Below are 25,194 nucleotides of genomic sequence, written 5' to 3'. Positions count from 1 at the left end.
TGAGGAATAAAGATGATGGGGGATATCATCATCATATTGGATCTATTCAACTGGAAGAATGTAGTTGCCATTTGTTCAGATGGAGGAGCCTATGAAATGAGTAGGTTTTGGCTGTCACAATTCTAGAGCTTGCGTTTGAGCTTGTTAAGTTGGAGATGTCTATTAGACATCCAATGGAGTACACTGAATGGATGGATGGATGGATGGATGGATGGATGGATGGATGAATTTGAAATTTGGATGAGGTGTCCGGGCTAGAGGTATGCTTTGAAATTCACAAATGCATAGCTATTGTTTAAAGCCCTGAGACTGTATGCACGTTATGAAGATAATATGGTTTCCTAAAATTTAGATGAAGACCATCTTTCAACAGGGTAGGAGTGATCAGCAGTGGTAAAGATTGCTAATACAATGAGTAAACCGAAGCCCTAGAATTGAACACCATATTTTACAACAGAGAAGCATCATATGCATTTGACAAGAGTGATTTTGATAAAGTGGTATATGCCAAAGACTGCAATCATTTCCAGAAAGAATTAAAAGAAAAGTGAAATGAGTGATTACAGAAATTTAAGAGGTGTTTTTCTGAAAGAAAGAAATAGAATAGAACCTGGAATAGAATAAGGGGTCAAGGTAAACCTTTTTCCTCCCTTTTTTTAAACCAAGAAAAGTAAAAGCACAATAGTATACTGGTAGCTAATCCAGTGGAGCAGGAAATGTTGATACTGCAAGAGAAGAGACTATTGTTAAAGCCAAGTCTGACAGGCCAAAGGAAGAGGAGCCCCTATAAAATAAAGGGGTTGATATTGGATACCAACATGAACTGTTTATCCATGGTGGCAGGAGAAGAAACAAAGAATCTAGATACAGATGTAGATAGGCTGACAAATGTAGTAGAAAGAACAAATGAAAATTCTTTTCTAATTGCTTCTATGTTTCCACAATAGAATAGAAAGCAAGAATGTTGTCTAAGAGTGAAGATGTCAGAACTATGCTACCTTGATTACAATAGCTTCACAGCTTATTTCTCCAGTGTTTTTACCTTTTTCATAAATTTTTTATTTTCTAAATGTAGTTCTTGGTCATTTTCATTCATTATTCTTTCAGATGAGCTGTAGTATCAGCATTTTGGATACTAGCAACAACAAAAATGTAGAGTGTTGACTGAACTTTAATGTATCAGCTCAGAAATAATTGCCATCTGAACAAATAGCATGTCTTTCAAGGACAATGGCAGGCCTGTCCACCTATTCCAGTCTTCTTTTACATCCTCCAAGAAATCCTGTTATTCATTTTATTCCTTTATTGTCAGGTTTAATCCATCCTGGGTATTTTATGTTTTTGCTTTTTTTTTTTTCTTTAATGCAAATGACCATCCTCTTATCCCATATCATGTAAGACTTAAGTGTTTATTACTTATGTAAAAGAAAGCTAATTCAATTTCTACCAACTAGTAATTTTTTGTGACACTGTATAAGTCATTTAATCCCACAAATATCTGTATCTGCAGCTGGAAAAGGAATGAACAAATTAAATGACCTCTATAATTAAATATATATAATATCCACAGAGAGATACAAATATTATTCCCCCCCCCCTTTTTTTTTAATTAGCCAACTGATTCTCAGAGAATGTAATTTACCCAACATCTTTCTATGGATAATGAGAAGAAGTTACCCAGTTTGGGGTATATTGCCAATGCACTTTCTAGCACATAAAGACTGGTTATCTTGAGATGAGAAACAAACCACTCCATAACTTAATGGTTTAAACCAAGAACCATTTATCTCCTTACAATTGTTTGGATAGGCAATTTAGGCAAAACTCAACTGGAGAAGGTTGTCTTTCCTTCATGCAATGTTGACTTGACTGATTCATGCAGATGCAATCAGTTGGCAAGTCAGCTGGAGGCTGGTTGACACCAGAGGGCCACATGCTGGCAGTTGGCTGGTGGTACCGAATAGAGGGCCTTGATTTTCCTCTACCTGGCTTATAAAGCAGACTATCTTGGGCAACCTGGGATTCAAGAGAGAAACCACCATGTGCAAGCACATGTTCATATTTATATTCATATTTGTTATTGAACCACTGGCCAAATCAAGTCACATGAGGTAGCCCTTAGTGACCACAGAAGACGACACAGGGACGTGGATAACAGGAGGCATGATTCACTTAGAATTATTAACATAATAACTCTCCACATTCCTGAATATGACACAGCACAGTATCATTTTCTAGAACTAGTATACAGTTTCAGATTGTCAGTTTAGGAAGCATGCCTAAAGTAGGTCCCATGAGGTTACTTATTTGTTTGATTTAAAACACCCAAAGTTCTCACATTCCCAAGTTTTCCCATCAATCTGCTACAGATGTCTGACATTTCAGCACTTAGATAGTGAATCATTTGTGTTAAGAACTCGTTCCTCATAAGACAACATAGATCTCTATGAAATAGGCTCCACATAAATTTATCAGAAAATTTCCAATGGGACCAGTAACCCTCAACAGCTACATTTAAAATAAATAAGGATTTCTGCTCTTTAGAGAACAAATGGGAGAAAGCCAATTTCTGGATGAGACTCCTGCCCTGAGAAGGTAAATCTGGGCTTAACATCACTTTAGAAGTCCCTAGAAGGCCAACAGGGTACAAGAAAGGGAGCAAACCTGGAAGACTTATTTTATGTTGAAATGAATCCCAGAGCTGAAGAAGAGTGAATGTAGAGAACACTCCGGCAACCTTACCTTTAACTCAGCCAGTTCCTATGAACTTGTCTCCTACAAATTTGACATTTGACATCATATATGCTTTAATAAATTTTCTCTGACTAAATATATTCTTTTTTGCAACATTTGGGCTTTGAAATCATGGCAGTTTTTAATAAAGAGAATTATATTAAAGAAGAGCAATTTCCAACAGTGGTATTCAGACTTGGAAAACCCAGAGAGCAGTTCTACTTTACTCTTTTCTAGAAAAAGAAAAAAAAAAATTATTCTACCCATCCTCACCCTGCTCAGTCGATGTATAAAGATGAAGTTTTTATCATCCTAAAATTGCCTCCAGCTTCTGGACAAAAAAGTGATACTATAAGACCATATTACTCTACCTTTTCTATCTCCATTTTCATACAAAATCATGGTGCAACAAAAGGAAACAAATAGCAAATTCGTAAGTTAGGGTCAGGCTAACCTAACACTGAGCTTGCCATTTATTTCAACTAAGGTGCTACCACTAATTTAAGCCCCTGTTGGCTCTATATAAATGTTTTAGTCTCTATGCCTGTATTTTATTTCTTCATCATATTGATGCAGATATGGTCAAAACTTCCAGAGCCATTTTGTTCTTGTAATCAACATATTACAGCTTATAATTATCCATCAATAAAAATCATTAGAAAACTAAATAAAATATTATTCATTTAATTATTTCTATTATTTCTATTCTCCTTAGTAGGAAATAGTAAATGGCCTTTCGCTATATTATGTAGAGAAGAGATAGAAACATTTGAAACACTTCATAAACTTGCAGGTCATCTTTGTGCAGGGGCTGTGCTAATCTCTGTATCATTCCAATTTTAGTAAACATACTGCCAAAGTAAGCACAAGACAGAAACATTTGGAAAACAGCTTAATTTCTGATATCAACTGAATCATTTCTTCTTCCTTTCATCTTCCATCCTTCCTTATTTTTTTTAGAATTAGAAAGCTTTATGTATATATGTATTTTTACACTCCACTCTTGAAAAAACAAACCCACTGTATCAACTGTGTTAGGTACAGGAAGGCAGTGAAAAATTAATCCTTTAATAATACAACAGACAGAAAAGCAGTCACTTTGAGCAATTAGTCGAAGTAGCCAGAACTAGGAGAGCAGCTTGCTTGGTCTCAATGATAAGGCAGTAGAGGTAGGAAGGAAAATGTCAATTACCAGAGTAGTCAGGAAAAAATTATTAAAAATACATAGACAAGAGAAAGTACCAAGGAAAGCTTGTTGGACTGAGCTGTGTTCAATATGAGAACTTTCTAGGGAAGTGTTAAAGAGGAGACATGGAGGGCTACATGGAAGTGAAGGAAACTAGTGAGGTTTCAGCCCCAATTAGTTAGATTTAGTTATTTTAATGGATGTGCCTGCAGATGAGCCCAGGCCTCCAGATGATCATCTCAGCCAGAAGGAAGTTAAAGAGCTACAAAAAAAACACTGCCTTAGCCCCTGGTGCTGGATCGCCAGAGACTGGTTTTAGAGAAAGAAGAGACTAAAAAGAAAATATGCTACTTTTAAAACTACCATAACAACAACTTGAAAGCTATTTCTGTAAATGCCAAGAAGAAAATAGTTTAACAGATGTTCCTGCCTTGTAAGAACTGACACAAGCCAACTCTCAGGAGTCATTTCCCAGAAAGAAGAACTGGCCCGACATGACTAGGAGTTTACTAAATAATCAACTTGACTTTTCAAAATATTTTTGAGTCCTACAAATGGACAAACCATAACAAAAACTGCTACAATTGTTCTTTACAATATCACTCTATGAGTAACTTGATCTATTTAGGAGATAAGGAGTACTCAGAGACACTAAATAAGATTAGAGCAGAAGTCACAATGAACGAAGAGACGTAGGAGTTCACATAAAAGAAAATTGCACTGAAGTCTGAAAAATCCCTTATTATCTGCTATAGAAACCACTTATAGAACAAATTTGCATCAGCATTTTTAAAAAAAGTTTATTTACTTATTTTGACTGATAGAGAGCGTGTGCTAGCAGCACACAGCACATTTGTGGGCCTCGATTCCACAACCATGAGATCATGACCTAAGCAGAAAACTAAGAGTCAAGAGTCAGACCCTCAACTGACTAAGCCACCCAAGTGCCCTGCATCAGCATTTTTTAATGAAGCTCCCTCGCAGAGAAGCTGGATTGTTGGAGGGATGATCCTGGTGGCGATTTTATTCACCAGGGGCTGGTATTAGTAATCCCTGTGGAGTCCCTACAGTTCAGAATCAACCCTCAGGCTTCTTTCAGTCCAAAAACCAGGAGTCCTTAGTAAACTAGAGAGTGCAGTCTCTCCATGACTTTAAGTTCTACTAACTGACCTTACACAAGACTGATCTATGTACTTCTGATCACAACACCTCAATGAGCATTCATTAATTTATAGTCACATTATTCCAATGATTAAGTACCTACATTCCTTTCCAAGGCTTCCTTTGTTCCAGATTCAACAAGGCCATGTTTCAGAATGATTAAGAACTCAGACTTGAAGTTCTGACTGCCTCAGTATGAATCCCAGCTCTGCCACTTACTAACCAACAATTTAGTTGAGCACGTTTCTTACCCTCTGTGGAATCAAGTTCCTTTATTTGTACAATGGGGCCAATGACAGCTTCCACTCTAGAGCGCTGTTATAAAATTTAAATGAAGTAACACATGTAAGGCACCTGGAATGGTTTCTGACACACAGTAGTGATGTACCATTTTGAGCTGTCGTTAGCAAGAAAGTTAAGAACCCATATTTCTTTAGCACAAAGCTGCATGGTAAGTATGAAATGGAAGATCCAAGGCAGTAGGGTAGTGGTAGTGTTTCATACATTTAATTTCTAATAAAGCTAAACTAACAAGTATGTCTTTATCTCCCAAATCTAGAGTCTCCCTTAATGAAGCAGTTACTAAAAAAATCAGGCAGATCTTCACTTTCTCAGTCTCAATTTTCTAGGCTTTCCACTTTTCTCCAACAGGGCCATTCCTTCTTTGGATGAGTTAATAGCACTGATTAAATTTCATTCAAGTGTGATTCCCGTGAGGCTCAGAGATATTATGTATTGATTGAATCAATCAAACTGCCAGAGTTTTAGAAGTGCTGCTATATGGCATATCATATCCTGTTAGATGTCGAGTTTAGAGACTACAGCAAACCCTTTCCATGTCCTGTTCCCTAACACTTCAACCTGACTTAACCTCAGACAGGCAAATTCTCAATGTGCCTGTATTGTTCTTTTCTACCTCAGAGCTTAAAATAATTATATTTTAAGGTCCGTTGGAACTATGGCCTTAGATAGGGGAAAGTATGTGACTATCTAGGTATGTCCCTGTATCCAAAGTAATCAAACACAAAACCATGTATCTCCCAAATCTTACAAATCTTCCTTTTGACCAGTCTTCTGAGTACCTTTTCTCAAGACACCAACCATTTTTACAGGGCTCAATCCTCAGGTCAGAAAGGGTTTTAGTATTGTTTAAAATGCTTGTCCCCAGAGATGATATATCCAGTCAGCTAAAAAAAAACAATGAGCATACACCCCCAGTGTATGTGTTTTTATATATTAATGATTTACATGTACTATTATAAGTAATATGGTATTTAATTTAAATATAAACAGCCATTTAAAAGAATGAGATAACCAAGTATTAATAGAAGCTCTAATATTTTAATTTGACATCCCAATAAATCATTTTGTACATACCCCAGTGTGACCATACCCTGATTTAGAGAGCACTGCTTAAAGTATATGGAATACACCAGACTGTAACTCCTAAATTTAGAAGCCAAAAAATGTTGAAGATGGAACTTTGTAGAAACCATGGTAGGATACATGGGGTATGACTTCATTACTGCCCAGGGGAGGAGAAGTCTGGATTCCCCATTTGGCCTCTGTTGACAGTCAGGGGGAGGATTCCTCATTATTAATGGGTAGGCATGAGAATTCCAGCTCCACACAGGGTGTCCACCAACTTCCTTGGCAGGAACAGATAGAAAGGACTTATCACCTGTTCCCCATACAGCCTTCCCCACTGACACTACAGGGGTGGAGGATGGCCTTGTTATTGCAGTGTGATGGTACAAGTCCTGACTCTCCACTGGGCCTTCTCTCACACCAGCCCAATGGTAGGAGGAAAGGCTGTCTCATTCTTACCACATGAGGATGAAAGTCTGACTCACTACTCAGCATTCTCTGACACTAAGCTTAGTGGGAAAGAGGAAGCACCTCATTAAAGCTGGACAAGGGTTGAGATCTAGGCTTCTCAAATTGGCTTTTGCTAGCATGAGTGGAGAAGGGGCCATGCTTTTGTTTGTTTCATTTTGTTTTTCTGTGGTGTTCAAATATAGAAGAGTAGCTATTGTCTAAAAATTTTCTAACTTGTAGGCTTCCCCTTTCTTGGTCCTGTGGTTTGCAAGCACAGGTTTTTATTTGGGCCATTTTTTACTGTGCCTATTGGCATTTACCAGTTGCCTTTATCTTCCTTCCTATCTGGATGTATGAGCCAACAAAAAATTCAGGACACTCACCTCCATGGTGGTTCTTGTATTTCATAGTTGAAGTGTTCTGCCTTCTTCTCTCCACCATACAAAGTCTATTTATATTGTTTGATATGTAACATCCAGGGTTTCTAGTTATTTTTAGAGGGTAGGTGAAAAAGTCCATTTTTCCAGGAGTGCAAGTAAGATTGGTTTTCTCTGAGACATTTAACCTCTTTGTGTCTCAATTTGCTCATCAATACAATGATAGTAATTCTATCCACCTTGCAGAGTTGTTAAAATAATTAAGATAGTTTTTTTTTTCTTTTTAAGTTAGCCTGGTATATCATATACTCTCTAAGGACAACTGTGTAAAAGATGTTTCTAAGAGTTCCAGTTATGTGAATGAATCATTATATTATTATTTCTGTGACACACTGTGTTCACCACTCTGAACTGCATGTTTATATACTTTCTGAAAGAGTCATCTGTAGACAATGTGTCTAAGCGACTCAATTCCCCAAATGAATTTAGTATCGTGTTGAAAAAAAAAAGTTATCCTGAAGCCTGGCACATTCTAGTTACAAGAAAAACAAAAAACAAAAAAACCCCAAAACAAAAAAGAAAAAAAATAAAAATTTTTAAAAGAAAAAGACAGCTGCTGGTATTATTATTACATGAGTAATGACATCACTGTTTTCAATTTTGATATCAGTAATTATTGATGCAACTGGCTAAACCAGTTATTGGATATAAAATAATCTTAGACTAGTAGGTACATTGACAACTTCCATGAAACAAAGTCATTCTCACAAACTATGATCAACTATGATCAACTATGTAATACATAGACTCCCTTCCAACCTCAAGAAACCAGAGACCTACTATTTATCCTAAAACAATTTACAACATAACTGATATTCAAGAAAAAAGATCCTAGGTCACTACGTTTCACAACAATTTAGACATTGGTCACCTGAAACCAACTGAACGGTATTCCAAGAGCAAGAGAATGGCAAGGTGTAGGTTAGTTTACCTATTTATGAATGATCAGACTTAACTGGTCACCTTGATTACATTTTAAAAAAGATTTGACTTACTTAGAATAACTGGATTAAGTAAATCTATAGCCATGATATCTTATACTTAGAGCTTTAAAAGTAATACAACATCATCATCAAAGATAATGATGAGGATTATAATACTAATTATCATGATCAAGACAATAGTGATTGGAGAGATGTCATTACTACATCCTGGGTGTAACTGCTTAAACAACCAAATGAACCATACAACTTGGTGGGGGGTTTTCCCCCTCTATGAACTTACGCACATTTGTTGTATTTACCATATTATGACACAATAGAATACATCCTGATGAAGAAATTTAAAATAAGGTCCCCACAGGAGACTGCCTAAGGAGAAGGTGGGCTGTCAGTATGGACAGAATGCTTGCCCTGATGGCCCCTCTGCTCCTCCACTTTGGACAAGAGTAAACACTGTTATCACACAAAATCCTGGGGATCAATATTGGCAGATACAATTTAAAATAATCTGTGTACAACAAAAAATAAAACTGTATTTTCTTATCAGTGTGATTTTTTGAGATAATGATAATTTAATTTCAGTCTCTTTATTTATTAATTGTCTGTAGACTCAGAAGGAACCTCCCCCACAAAAAGCCATTCTCTATTAAGTAGACAGGCAGAAAGGTTTCTCACAGCTGCTCTCAGCAGTGCTTAGATCGCTCAAGTGAATTACTGGAAACAATGGATACTGAGAATAAAAGAAAAATGATTGGAGAGAATAGAAGTTGATAGCATTGAAATAAAAACCTTCCAGTGGGGCAGACCTGTGTGGAACTGCATGTCTTTGCATATTTCCCCAAGGAGAGAAGTAAAGAATGGTTTTGGCTGTGAGATGCATTTTAAAACTGTAAAATAAAAGGATCATGTATCAAACCAAATTGTGTTGGCTTGGAGACATATTACATCTTTGCACGATTTTGCACTCCCTACAATATTTTTCATATTTATTCATTTACTTTATTCCTCCCATATAGATGGATGGATGGATGGATGGATGGATGGGATGGATGGATGGACAATTTATAGGTACTGACTCAGTAGCACATAAATCTAAACTCCTGATCACTTAAAACCCTTATTTAATCCCCCTGAAAAATATCTGCAAAATATTTTCCCTCATCATCATTTCTGAAATGCTCTGTAATTTAAAGTGTACTGCATTATTCTTGGACCATTCATTCAGTGTAGCTATTGCTCAATCACCCACTATTTCCATAAATTCATTTGTTATTGTCAGAGCAAAAATAAAGGTCTTATATTGGCTTAAGTATAAGGAATCCATACCAAGAGAAAATTGGCACCTCTATTCCCAGGAACTGGTCACTAGATAGTATTATTTAAGACTCTTGTTGAAAAAACAAATGTACAAATATTGTACAATGACCTCTACTTATGGGAATAACATATTATTAGAAAGATGAATGGGGGTTAAAGGTAGAGAACTGATAGGGAAACAACTAATTTTTGATAATGATTTTAAATAAAATCCTTGGCTTACAGGAGAACCTAAATTGTAACCCTAAAAAAAAGAGCTATACTTAAAAACACCTTTTGATATAGGCCTGTTTTGTACCCTGACAAAGCAAGACCTTTCTAAAACCTGCTCTTATCGATCACAGCTAACCAAAAGAAAAATCTCACCATGTTCCAAAATGAGTTTCACTGTTTGGAGCACGGTTACCTTTAGTCTCAATTTCCATGTCTTTGTCACTTTCTGAACAATCACGTTGGGCCCTACTTTTAAAGGCATTATGACAAATCAATGGTAAGTATAAAACAGAAGCTAATTTTTGCAGTTACAAAAACTCCTTTGGGAGAGCCTGGGTGGCTCGGTCGGTTAAGCGTCTGACTCCATTTCAGGTCATGATCTTGCAGTCTGTGGGTTCAAGCCCCACACTGGGCTCTCTGCAGACAGCTCAGAGCCTAGAGCTGCTTTGGATTCTGTGTCTCTCTCTCTCTCTGCCTCTCTCCAGCCCGTGCACTCTCTCTCATTAAACATTAAAAAAAAAAAAAAAAAAACAAAACCTCCTTTGTTCATAGATATTGACTCAGGAATATAACCACTCATCTTTTCACTTTTCTAGAGCACCTTGTATTTCAAGGAATTTAAGAAATGGTCTCTTTAGGGGCACCTGTGTGGCTCAGTCAGTTAAGCATCCAACTCTGAACTCCAGCTCAGGTCATGATCTCACGGGTTCTTGAGTTAAAGCCCCTCATCAGGCTCTGCATGAAGCATGGAGCTTGCTTGGGATTCTTTCTCTCCATCTCTGCCTCTCTTCAGCTCACATGCTCTCTCTCACTGTTTCTCAAAATAAGATAATACTTTAAAAAAAAGTCCCTTTTGAAATAAGGTCCATGATAGTACATAGTTGGGACCATTCCAATAAGAGAAAATAATGCTGCATAAGATTTTTGTTAACTAAGAAAAAGCGTTCTACCCCATTTCTTGTTATGCAACAACTGGATGACCTCTACTTGGTGATTTGAAATGCTAATATCACTCTGGGATCCCAGAACACTTTAAAGACTAAGGGACTCTGCATTTGAGATCAGCTGCATGGTTTTTAAAAGCACACCCTTCAAACAGATACTGCAGTCCATGCAAATTTCTTCTCAACAGATGCCACCAAATCCACCTATTTCTGCTTTGATACCTGCCGCTCTGAGCACCACCTCTGTTTAGGCATTTCTTCACAGCATTTGTATCCAGTGAGATTCAAAGTCCTTCTCTCATTCTGATTTATTTGGTTGCATGATTAAGAAATGTCGACATATAAAGAGACATATGTTATGACAGGCACTATGCTGAATGCTTTGAATATGTGAGCTCACTTAATTCTTTGAAGTCAAAACTATCATTATTTTCATATTGCAGATGAGGAATCTGAGGCATAGCTAGATATGCTACTAAGAGTCACTCAGGGGGAACCTGGGAGGCTCAGTGGGTTAAACACCTGACTTCTGATTTCAGCTCAGGTCACAGTCTCATGGTTGTGAGATCGAGCCCTGTGTCAGGCTCCATGCTGAGCATGGAACCTATTTAGGATTCTTTCTTCCTCTCTCTCTGCCCCTCCCCCACTCATGGTCAGTCAGTCTGTCTCTCTCTCTCCAGTTAACATTTAGTATCAGATAAACAATTAGGATGTTTTTAGTATAAATATATCTAATATGTTGCGTGAGACATCCATATACTTAAAAATTATTTTTTTAATCTGATATTCAATTGTGACTGGGGTCTCCTGTATTTTTTTTTTTTTTTTTTGGATGAATCTGGCACCCTGGCTGGGGACTATCATTTAGACTGACTTTTTTTTTTTTTTAATTTTTTTTTAATGTTTTATTTATTTCTAGGAGAGAGAGAGAGACACAGCGTGAGCAGGGGTGGGTCAGAGAGAGAGGGAGTCACAGACTGAAACAGGCTCCAGGCTCTGAGCTGGCAGTCAGCACAGAGCCCGACGCGGGGCTCGAACCCACGAACCGTGAGATCATGACCTAAGCGAAAGTCGGACGCTTAACCGACTAAGCCACCAAGGCGCCCGTAGACTGTCTTTTCTTCCCCTATATAGTCTTTAAGACCTTCAGCAGTGGTTGGCAATTCCAAGACTTTTTCCTAATTCATCACCCTAGGCTTCCTTAGCTGCCTGCTAAATGACAAAGCTTTAGAGCAAGTTCTCAATATTATATAAGATCAGGGCTTGGAAAACTTGTTCTGAAAAGGGAAAAATAATAAATGTTTAGTGTTTTGAGTTGTATAGTCTCTGTCTCAACTTGTCAACTCTGCAAATATAGCAGAAAAACCACAGACAATACATAAACCAAAGAGTGTGGCTATGTTCCAATAAAATTTATTTACAATGATAGGCAGCAGGTCATATTTGGCTCTTGAACACTAATTTGCTATTCCCTGCCATAGACACTCCTGTAAGATTTTGTGAGTTGAGTTCCCCCTCTGAAAGCAATCAACCCAACCAAAAGACATCGCAAGACTATAAGCTCTGTCTGCAAGTTATCTGCTAGTTAGTGAAAGAAATCTTCAGTGGAGAAATTGCCCCTCAGAACCTTCAAAAATAGGGCCAGCCTTTATCTCATGTGATAGTCACACCATCTTAGGAAAGAGGTCCTAGCAAATATAATCTGAATGAAAGGCAGGTCCTGGGTCTTGTAGAAGCTTTTGTATGTGCCCCTGAGATGGAGATATCTATAATTACCCCCCTTTCTGTTTTCCTTTCCATACTACTCAGAGAAGCCTATTTCCTTGCATCTCTATTTCCTCTCTTCTTCCCTTCAATTTACTTAATAATGTGCAGTTAAGCTCTTTGCCCATTGTTTTAGTCCTTCTGTTTCTACTGCATTTAAATCCTTAAATGCAATTTGCTTATCTTCTGTGTCCCAAGAATCTCAGAGTTCACCAAATCCTTACTGACCACCAAATCCAGAGGCTCCCCCCTGTTCCATACCCTGTTTCATCATTCTTCCATGTTTAAAACCTTGAATTGCTTGCTTCTCAAATCACTGTCCTTCCTTGGAATCTGAGAATGAGTTCTCTCTTTGTTCTCTTCTTACCTCTATGACCACTTTCTCAATCTCTACAGTAGACTGCCTGCAATCATGGCCAGAGAATCTTCTCTGTTCTTCTATGTGGCATCTCTTTCATTTCTGCTAGAATTTGTGCTGGCCCAGTGATTTACACTGACCAATAGAATGAAGCAGAAGTGGAATGGTTTCAGTTCCCGATCAAATTCTCCAGAAACCTGGCAATTTCTGCTTCCACTCTCTGCGAGCCTATAGCTACCATGATGGTTGCCTCAGAGATAATTCCATGGATAAAGCAAACTCAGTATATCCTGTTACAGACTGAAACATGACTCCCTCCCCCTCAAGTTTCTATGTTGAAGCCCAATCCCCAGTACCTCAGAATGTGATTGCATTGGGGGATAGGGCCTTTAAAGAAGTGATTAAGTTAAAATGAGGCTGTTAGGGTGGGCCGCAATTGAATTTGACAGGCATTCTTACACTAAAAAGAAATTTCCAAGTACACAGAGACACCAAAAGTGTGCACACAGGGGTTAACGACACACTGAGAAGGGAGCCATCAGCAAGCCATGGAGAAAGGCCTGAGAAGAATCCAAACCTGCTGACACCTGGATCTTGGACTTCTAGCCTGCAGAACTGTGAGACACGAAGTTTTTGTTCTTGAGTCACCCAATCTGTTGTATTTTGTTTTGGCAGCCCTAGCCAAGACAGATGTATTCCAAACCTTGCTAACCAACCCAATCCAGTGCAACTTACTTTGCAATCTGCTTCTCCTCCAGTAGTCCCTACACTGGGAGTAATGTACTAGAGGCCAGCCTACTTTGCTAGTGTCTGTTCTCCATTTAAACTCTAGCCACTATAATAGTCTTTGAACATACACCAGTATAAATTTACATGGATTAAGAATCTATAGGTAAAAAACTAAAATTTTAAGCTTTTAGAAGAATTGTAAGACAATATATTTTATCACCTCAGGAGAGGGAAGAATTTCTAAAATAAGTCACAAATAACATAAGCATAATGAAAATCATAAATGAAATCCATGATTTTAATTAAAAAATTATCTCTATCAAGATAAAATATTTTCATTTAAGAAAACTGACCTGAAACAAAGTTAAAATAGTCACATACTTGAGGAAAACAGCAGTAACATGTGTAATTAATAAAAACAATATTTGGATGATAATAAAAATTCAATTCAAGCAAGCACCAAGAAGATTAAAAATCCAATGGAAAAATGAGCAAAGCAAATAAATGTTAAGTTTGAAATAGTGGAAATTTTAACATATACTAAAATAAAACTCATCTCACTAGTAACCTTGAAAATACAAAATCAAAAACCACGTGGTATACCGTTTCAACTAATTGGATTGACACCTAAACAAAAATAGAGACAAATACAAGCTGTATTGGTGATGCTGTAGCTCAACTGGAACACACATATATTGTTAAAGGGAGAAGAAATTGTCAATAAATATGGTTCCATGACCCAGGAACCACACTTTCAGTTTAGAAATGGATTTTCAATGATTAACTCTACACTATAATCGCCTCAGGAACTTTTTGCTTGTTTTAGCTTTAATACTAGTACCTGATCCCTGGCCCAGCACAAATGAGCAATAATCTCCAAGGGTGAGGCTCAGATGAAGATGACAGGGACTGTAATCTCCAAGCATTGTTAAAACCACTATCCCCGGAAGCATTTCATATAGGCGCACAAGGAGATACCTCTAAGAATACACATTGCAATTTTATCTGTCATAACTAACAATTAGAAACAAAACCAATGTTCTTCCTCAGGAAAATAGATTAATAATCTATGGCATAGTCACACATTGGATTAATACAGAACACTTAAAATTAACAAGCTAGTGTTGTATAATTCAATACAAATAATCCTTAAAAAACATAGCTTTAAGTAAAAGTGTATTCAGAGTTACATGTATACTAGAAATTTAAATATATATGTAGTTATATTTAAATACTAGAGATTCAATATTTAAATTTTAATTTATATATATAATTGCGTAACCTATAGAAACTTTGGGGGAATGGAAAACATCAAAGTTGTATAACAGAATAATGATCAAATCTCAAGAAGAGCAAAGGGGACAGGACTGGAGAGGCATATAAAAGAAACTTTTAGTTCTCCTATATCTTTAAAATGTTATATAAAGTCCAGACTGTACAGATGCAAATGTGGCAAATGTTGAGAGTTGATTAAACTGGGTAATGATGCTGCAGTCTATATTTGAAATATGTCAAGAAACAGAAGAGGAAGGGAGGGAAGATGGAGACAGACAGAGAGAAGGCTCATCTTTGGAAATTAGACCAAAGATAAAGGGTATTTATACTACAAAACTTGCATAGAAAGTCAGTTTAATTTTAAAATATTCACATTTGACTTTTAACTCCTCATCAGTAGAGAACCACAGTAAGGTTTTAAACAATTTGCCAGGACAATGGACCTTGTACAGCTCTTTCCACCCTATACCACCAAATGCCCTAAAACCCGTGACTACGGTAAGTATGAACTACCTAGTCTTGTTAACCTCAGAGAGAGAGAGAGAGAGAGAGAGTGTTTGCGTTTGAAATGATACTTTGTAATTAAAACACATATTAAAATCAAAAAGGTTTCCTGATAGGTCCTTTGGCCTAGGCCTTCCACCTGACATTTTGGTAAAAAAAAAAAAAAAAAAGGTTATATTGTTCTTTGACGTCATCGTGAACTTCTCCATTAATGTTCCTTGGTGATTCTTGTCATTTTGCTTTTCATGGTCTTTATGTTTCATTTGCCATCCTACCAGAAATTTTGACTCCTCACTGAAACCTAGCTTTCTCCTTCAGGAAGTCAGTTGGTACCTCTTCAGCTTAGTGATTAGCAAAGTTGATCATACTTTTGCTACTAAACTTTCAATAATGCAGTGTAACCACTGCTGGCATACCTGCTTCTCCACTACAACTGTTAACTCCTTGAGAGCAGGAACCATGACTCCTTGGGTGGGGTCTCCATGTCTACTTATGACAGACACCCAGACAGCCTGCATTTTCAGCAGTTTTTTTTTAATTTTTTAAATTAATTTTCTTAATGTTTATTTATCTTTTAAAGATAGAGACAGAGCATGTATTGGGGAGGGACAGAGAGAGAGGAAGACACAGGCTCCAGGCTCTGAGCTGCCCGCACAGAGACCAAGATGGGGCTCAAACCCAGGAACTGTGAGAACTGTGAGGTCATGTCCTGAGCCTAAGTCGGAGGCTTAACCAACTGAACCACCCAGGTGCCCCTCTTATTCTGTAATTTTAATTGTATCTACAATAAATTTTCTGTCCTCTAAGTATCTATGGGACTTGTTCATAACCTTGGATTTGATGTTTGTATAGTGGTTATGTCTTTATGCATACAAGTTAGATCTTTCTAGAGGACAAAGTCATCTCTTTCTCTCTCCACATCCTCAATGACCCAGGATTTCTCTAAATGCCACCTTGACCACATGCACTGAAATAACCTGGAGGTATTTTTCGTAAACCTCGAAATTTTTAAAAAACCTAAATTTTTAGCCTCCCTTCCAGAATCTGAGTCCAAGATAGAAAGAATTAAGGCTCAGACTAATGCATTAGGTATTTTTATGACAAGGGCTTTATATATTTTAACAAATTCAATCCTAAGAATAATTCCTTTTAAAAAAGTATTAGTGTCCTTATTTTATAGATGAGAAATTGAGAATTAGAAAGTGTGTAGCATGGTTTTTGAAGTCAAATTGCCAGGGTTCAAATCTCAATTCGATTACTTAACAGCTATGTGATTTAGAAGCAAGCTTTTAATACTTTGGTGCATAAGTTCCTTCTTTTAACGTATGCATTAAAAAATGACAGCTATCTCATGAAAGTATTGTGAGGGCTAAATGATAATAGAAAAGTTCTGTGAAAAATGCTGTGACACACAATTGTCCGCAATAAATCTTTGCTTGGGAGATCACTGAATCCCACATTAAGCAACAGGGCAACTGGGATTTATCTCAGACCAGGACTCAGAAACTTTTTCTGTCAAGGGTCAGAGAGTAAATAGGTTAGGCTGTGCAGCTCATGCAGCCTGTTTCAACTACTCACTCCCCCCCCCCCCCGGTAGCAGAGAAGCAGTCATTAACAAAACATTTTAAAAAAAAGAAAAAGGCTGTGGATGTGTGCTCTGATAAAAATTTATCGACATAGAAAGTTGAATTTTATGTAACTTTCACATGTCAATAAATATTCCTCTGAATTTTTTCAACCACTAAAAAATATTAAAAAGAAAACAAACCCTTCTAAAAAAAAAAAAAAAAAAGCAATGGCTAGATTTAGCCAGGACACCATAGTTTGTGGAACCCCACTTTTCACCATCAGGTTTCCAAGCTTCTGATATAACACAGCCACCTATGTGAACTTTGAACCCAAAAGCTACTTAGCAAGTATTTAATCAGTTAATTCAATGGAATTTCCCCAAGGTTTCTGCATCAATCTCTTAACCTGTGTAAGAAGAAATTAAGTAAGATGGAATTCCTCATCATCCCTTGGTTTTTGTGTCCTTTGAAGCCACACACTCTATCTGAACCTTTAATTTGTTCCTCACCTCCTTTCAAATTCATACTCTTCTCTTCCTATCTCTACCAGCCTCTTTCCTGGATATATTCAAATTGAGATCCCAAACCAAGATTATCATGTATCACAATGATGACTAGTGTAAACTTGTCACTTACTTGCTCTTCCTTCAATTAATCCAAAATGTCCTTTAAAAAAAAAAAAAAAGTGCCACTAGAGGCTAAGTCTGCCTGGCCCACGCAGACTCAAGATATGCATGCGTTAGACTTGCTGATTGCACGACTCACCCCCTGCCTTTCAGAAATCCTTCCATTAAATTGCAGGCAAGGCCATCCAAGCAGAATCTGCTGGCAACTGTTACCAGTGAAACCAGCGTAACTGAATGAAAAGTCCACGAATTAATTCAATTCTACTATGTAACCCACAGTAGGATCTGGACATTAACATGACAGATGATTGCTAGAGCAGCATTTGGCTATTATTCATCCATTTAAATAATTCTAATATCTAAGTAATAACTATTATTGAATGCAGGTGTGATTGGGAGTCTGGAATGTCAGAGGTTATAAAAGATTATAATTAATTTTATAGCAAAAGAAAATAATTCAGTGAAACCTGAACAAACCAGATACGGCATGTATTTTTTTAAAGTTTATTTATTTTGGGGGAGGAGATTTTTGAGGTTTTATTTTAAGGAGAGATTTTATTTTTATTTATTTGAGGACAGGTTATATTTTGAGGTTTTGAGATTTTATTTTGAGGAGAGAAAGAGAGAGAGAGAGAGAGAATATCCCAGGCAGGCTCTGTATAGTAAGCACAGAGCCCAATGTGGGGCTTGAACCCAGGAACTGTGAGATCATGACCTGAGGCAAAATCTACTAAGTCACCTAGGCATGCATTTTAAAATAAACTTTGGAACTAGAAAGAATTTTCAAATTGTACCTCAGTATTTCCTCGATTTAGAGGGAAGACAAAGCCTTCGCTCTTCCATGCACAAGCTGAAGAAATCCCTCCCCCTCCATGGAGCACTGTGCTGTTCATTTCACCAGCGCAATTACAACCCATTAGTTTTTGTTGTTTGCTTGTTTGTTTATTCAAGTATTGTCCCTGCAAATCCCCAGTGCCATCATCCAAAGACCAAAAGGCAGGATGATTTTACAACTCTGAAATAGTTGGATGTTGTCAGCACAGGATATTTCAACATGGTCTCTGCTCTCTCATTAAACATAGCCTTAAATGAATGGCTTTTAAATGATAACCATAGTGAATAGTAATGCCTCAGTGCAGATTTATCATAAATATACAAATGTCTTCTTTGTCACATTTCTATCCAACCAGACTACCAAGAAGAACACTATAAAGAAGAGGCACTTAATTGGGATGCCTCGGTGGCTCAGTCAGTAAAGTGTCCAGCTCTTGATTATGGCACAGATCATGACCTCACAGCTCATGAGACAAGCCCCGCATGGGGCTCTGCACTGAAAGCATGGAACCTGCTTGGGATTCTCTCTCTCCCTCTCCCTGGCCCTCCCTCACTTGCATTCTCCCTCTCTATGAATGAATGAATGAATGAATGAATGAATGAATGAATGAATAAATAAATACAGATTTTTTTAAAAAAGCACTACCACTATTCTATCTCCAGTTGGGAGCTCATTTATTTAACTCTGAATATAAATAGGAATGATCAACTTTAGTGTTACAATTGACATTCTAAGATATTATATGATAATCTTCTTTAAGCACCTCATGTTAACGTATGAAGTAGTGGTTCCTTATTCCCTTTGTCTATTCTTATCTATGAACTATTTCTGTCCTCACCTGACTTTTTGTCCTCCTCCTACTCAAAGGGAAAGGAAAAGAAGAATCTCTGGATGATAATAGGCAGAAAGGAAGCCAGTTAATTTGGACTAGAATAAATGTAGAAAGATTAACAAGAAAGTCTATTCTCTGTCCTGACCCAATATCATCTGGGTTCAAGTTCATCATACTGAAGAATGGAAATGATGAATAAGCCAAAAAATTTCTCTCAATCCCAAAACCCCGCAAATTGTTTTCATGACTTATCCTCATTTTGACCCAAAGTGGTTCATCTTGGAGACACCTTCTCAATGTTCCTCATCTCACCCTCAATCAACCAAACACCTCCCTACGGCAGGTTCCATTTAGATGGCATTTAACTCAATACTTTGGATTATAGTTGCATCATCTATAAATCTTTAAAATCCTTAAAGGCCAAGTTTCTATCTGTGTCATCTTTGTGTTTATAGCACATGCTTGATACAGAACTGATGCTCAAAGAAATTTTTTTCTGGCTGTTTGAATAAACATACCATTTAATCCATTTAGTCTAATAAGAACTATTTGACTAATTCATGACTTGACAGAACTGCCTAGCTGACCTGATTGATTTCATTTTCCCTAATCAAGGCATACAGAATGTGTGGACCTGATATGCATGTTTAGATAAAGATTCAGGACATCCCAGTTAATCTCCTACTCATCCTGATTATGCCCCACACTTGTGTTTGCTTCCCTTAAATTCATACTTCTAACCATTATTACAAAGTTAATAAAAGGAGTATTAAAAAGTTGTATCATTAAATTTCTTACAGGCATAATAAAGGTGCTTATTTTCATGCCTATAAAAGTGTATCTAATTTTTATTTCCTTTTTCTTCTGAGTTCTTCAAATATACCATAGGCTTTACTTTATTGGTTTTTGGTTTCTTCATTACAGACAAAGTGCTTTGATAGCATAGGATGGAATGAAATTTGCCCAAGGACAAAGAGACAGCATGAGAACTCAGGTGCCCTGTCTTGGCTTTTAGCTCAATGTTTCTTCCCACTTTAAAAGGTAATAGAAATCTTTCTCTGGAACCAGAAATACCTGGGAAAATAAAAGAGTTGGCTTGTAAAATTTTATTTATATACTCTGAGAGACTATTACGCATGGAATCGTTTAGCTCCTTCCAATTTCAAAATTATTTTGGAGATCTCAGTATTTTTATAATTGAGATTATCCTCCTCTTATCTTGATATGTAAAAACCATCAGTGAAAACATCCAGTCTATACCAAATATTCATCTACTGTAAGATGATCTCTTTTAGTGAAGAGATTACATGACCCTCCCCATGAAAGAGAAATTAATCCAAAATCAATTAATACTAAGATTTTAGTTCTGTATACAGCTTTATTAGTCAAAGAAAATATTAAATAAAAGAATACAGACCTCATGGCAAAGGAAACCATAAACATAAATAAACTTCCGTTCACAGGACACACATGGCATAGCAGATAAGCCAAGCCACTATTTTAAGCCATGTCTTTTTCTGACATACTCCAGGTCTGATAAACGCCTAGGTTTAGTCTCAGGATTTAGTTTTGTTTCAGGAAAGCAAAATAACATTTACAAGACGGTACACTGGCATGTTTGCAAAAACTACAGACTAAAACTGCAAGTTACATATCCATAGCTCATTGTCTTAAAAATGCTATATTCACTAAGAGGTGGTTTGCAAGCACTGTAAGCTGCTGCAATCCCTCACAGATAGCTTTTTCATTGGCATACCCCTGTCTCTAAGAATATATCCTATTCCAGATGTGAAGATTTAAAGATGACCTCTTAGTATTCTGCCTTATTCTCCCTTAATTTTCTTTTCAGTAAAAGATTCCTCAGAAATGCCAGCCACAAATATACACTTCAAAATCATTGATATTAACTAAGGAACATTATGCCTTAACAGAGAAGAACAGTAGGGGGCTGGCTCTGAGCAACTGAGGGCTTGTCCCAGGCTCTCCTCCCTGAAACATCTGGACACTCCTTCTTACTGTTTTTTCAGCAATGACTGCTATTTCCTTTATGTGACCTTAGTAAGTACTAGTTAGTGAATTCTGGATGTAAACCACATAAAGGAGAATTTTTTTTTCCTCCTCAAGCACAAGTAAATTTATGAGAAGCCAGAAGGCATTATGATACACCAAGATATTATAACTTATCAAACCTTTCTAAGAGTACCCAGCATCCAGCTGTAGTTGGAATTCGTTGTGTGGCCTTGGATTGGTCACATAATAGATCTAAATCTCAGTTTCAGTGCCTTTTTTCCCCCTATGGACAATACTTCCTCCCAACTTACTTATAGTGCTGTGGTACTGAGGTCATGAGCTAATGCAGGTAAAAGTGCTATGGAAAGTCAAAGGTATTAGGCAAACATGAGATGGACGATAAAGAATACAAGGTTTAGTTTCTAAATACACTCCTCAAAAGGAAGTGTTGGTGTCACAGAATCTTCGCTTCTATGAAAACTGTGAGAACATCTATTTTAACATACTTTCTTCATAGATAAAGAAACAGAGACCCAGAGAGATTAAATTCTTTATCTAAGATACAATGGTATAACGGGTGTTAAAATCCATACCATCTGAGGCCCAGATCAATGCTCGGTTAAGAAGACTCATCTTAGCATCACATACCAGCACACTTTATTTCCAGAATATTGACATTTGTGTGTAAAAACAATCTACTACTCCTATATCAACTCACACATTTTACAGGAATAAAATCTACTACATAAACAAGTTACAATTGTGGAGTTTAGGCACCAAAGAAAAAGAGAGAGGTTAAAGGATACTTTACTATCTTTTTAAGGGCGGAAATGGTGGGGGAAAGGGAGAGAGGCAAACCATGAGAGACTCTTGAATGCTGACAAAAACTGAGGACTGATGGATGTCGGGGGGAGAGGGGTGATGGGCATGGAGGAGGACACTTGTGGGGATGAGCACTGAGTGTTATGTGGAAACTAATTTGACAATAAACTATTTGTAATGTTAAAAAAAAAAAAGGATACTTTACTATCTTTTTAAAGGGCATTTTAAAAGTTTATGAAAATACAAGTACTATCACATGATTTTTCAGAAACACAGAAAAAAATCCACTCCAAAAAAAGCCTTCTCTGTAAGTTTTAGTCAAGAGGTCCCTAGTAGCCTTTCTTTCCTCAAATTTTTTGAATCACGATATAAATTTATTAATTTGGGTTATAAAAAGAGAAAGACCTATCGGATGTGAGAAAGTCATTCATTACCTTCTTAATTCTAGAAGTGAATGCCCAGATACCTACCACCTGTTCTCACATACACACACACACACACACACACACACACACACACACACACACACACGAGTACAAAGAGGGACTCAGGACATGGGGAGAGATTTTCAGTTCATCTATTTTGAGAGTCTTCCCTCTGCTTCTCCTGCAGTCAGTAACACATCAAATACTGTTATATCTCTTTATCAACATAAAGATATCTAGAGCAACTCACAAAGTGTTTATCTTACTGGAAACAGTTTTTCTTTGGTGGCATCAGATCAATAATTTCTGAAGAAGTTTTTTTCTCACCTTGTTCCTTACATCATCCCTTTTGTGCAAGTACATGATTTTAGGTCTTAAAAAGTAGAGATTATACGATGTGAGTCTTTGACTGGTATTTGCGTGTGCTGATAATAAGTATTTAATAATACCCAGGCCAGAGATGCTCAAACAATCCCATGCTGCCAATAAAAGCACAAGTAGTTATATATTCTTTAAATTGATTTATTCAAGAACAGAATGTGAGAAAGTAAGTAAATCTCACTGGGGATTCTGAGGCAGACATCTTGATTGTCAGTCGGTCCTGGAAACACCAGTTTTCGCATCTTCTACTAATGTATCATGTAAACTTGAGTGAAAATAAATAGTCCACAGTCTACATTTGTCGAAACAATGGAACTAAAGTATTTTTGCAGAACTTTAAACCATTCTTTAGTATTAATAGAACAAGGAAAACGAAACTATTTTAGTTAGCAATTTAAACCACATTATTATAAATTTAGCACTTGGCTACTTAAAGGAAGAGGTTAATGTATTTGCTGATGTGTATGAAACATGGGAGAATTCAAGCCAAATGAGGAATACACGTTTTAATTTCAGACTTTAATGTTTCCAGACTGTTTCATTTCTAGTATCTTTGTCAGTGCCATCTGTGGCCTGTTTCCTTGCTAATCATCTACATGTCCATCACAAAGGTGACATCCTGTCATAGTAGACAGATTACAGGAGAAAACATATTTGAGTTTAAATCATGGCCCCAAAACCTAGGAACTGTGTAAACTTGAGCAATTATTTAATCTCCCTGAGCCTTAGTCTCACATCTTTAAATAGGAATATACTACCAACTCTGTCAACTTGTGAGAATTCAGAGATACAAAGTGCTGACCACAATGTATGACATAACTAGGTGCTTAGTACTAAGGGGTCAGAATTGTGATCTCCCTCCCTATGTCATATCAGGGGTATTCAAGGGTGATAACTCATTCCTTGATGCACCAGTTAAGCTCATAGCATGCCACCTTTCTAAATAATGGTTTAGTTGAATACAACTAAGCCTGTTAGCTCAGAGGATTCACGTACACAAGAACCCAAATGCATAAACTGTAATGGGGGAAAGAACACAAACTTACAGAAGGAAAAAATACCACTTACCAGTAATACTAAAAAAAAAAAAAAAAAAAAAAAAAAGAAAGAAAGAAAAAGTAAAACAAACAGGCACAGATATATTGTTTTCACACATTGGATTCATAGGAAATTTTCTAAATGTTTTTCATGTTTTCACTCATATGTGGAACTTGAGAAACTTAATGGAGGACCATGGGGGAAGGCAAGGGGAAAAGACAGTTTCAAACAGAGAAGGAGGTAAACCGTAAGAGACTCATGAATGCAGAGAACAAACTGAGGGATGATTAGGGGTGGGGTGGGGGAGGGGGTAAATGGGTGATGGGCATTGAGGAGGGCATTTGTTGGGATGAGCACTGGGTATTCTATGCAAACAATGAATCATGGGAATCTACCACCAAACCAAGAGCACTCCGTATACACTGTACATTAGCTAACTAGACAATACATTTTAAAACTTTTAAAACTAAATGAATAAATAAAATTATAACACACAGCAGAGGTGAAGCTATGAGAAAAAGTGTACAGAAGCACAACGCTGCTGGAATTTGTTCAAGCCTTCTAAAAAACATGTTTAAAACATGAATACCTTCATGGGACACCTAGGTGGCTCAACTGGTTAAGCATCTGACTCTTGTTTCAGGTCAGGTCATAATCTAATGGTTAGTGAGTTTGAGTCCCATGTCTGGTTCTGTGTTGCTAGTGCAGAGCCTGGTTGGGATTCTCTCTGTCCCTCTGTCTCTCCCTCACTCTCTCTCTCCCCCTCTGTCTCGGTCTCTCTCTCTCTCAACATGAGTAAATAAACTAAAAAAAGAAACAACCAAAAAACACGAATACTGTCAGACTCTTTGACCTATTATCTAACATTTAGAATTATTTTCTAAGCTTTTCTAATGTTTCATTCTCAAATTTGAGAACGTTTATATTCATGAAAAATACTCTTTAATGCATAAACTATAACAAAACCAAAACTGACATAAGTTACGTCCCACAAAGGAAGAATGGTACAGCAAGAATTTCATTATTCATTTGAAATATATTTATTTGCATATGGCAGGTCCAATTTTAAGGGCTGGGGAGACAGTATTGAGAAAGACAAGTCTCTGCTATCATGGAATTTGTATTTTAATGGAAGAGAGAAAATAAATGAGCAACAGAATGAGCAAAATTAGTTACTGTAGAGCTAATCGTTATGAATACAGTAATTCTGTGAAGGACAGCATGATAGAAAGTTGGAGGAAAGCAAGTTAATATAGATTAAATAATCTGGGAGGTGA

General features: G+C 37.0%; 1 pseudogene; it reads right to left on the bottom strand.

Moving 5' to 3' along the window:
- Positions 1-3,496: 3,496 nt before the first annotated feature.
- Positions 3,497-3,596, bottom strand: LOC120243798 (annotated as a pseudogene).
- Between the last annotated feature and the right edge of the window lie 21,598 nt (positions 3,597-25,194).

This window comes from Hyaena hyaena, unplaced genomic scaffold (assembly GCF_003009895.1).
Source record: "Hyaena hyaena isolate Hyena2069 unplaced genomic scaffold, ASM300989v1 scaffold_357, whole genome shotgun sequence".
NCBI classification, from domain to species: Eukaryota; Metazoa; Chordata; class Mammalia; order Carnivora; family Hyaenidae; genus Hyaena; species Hyaena hyaena.
Note: the sequence above shows the minus strand (reverse complement) of the source record. Positions and strands in the feature narration are given on the sequence as shown.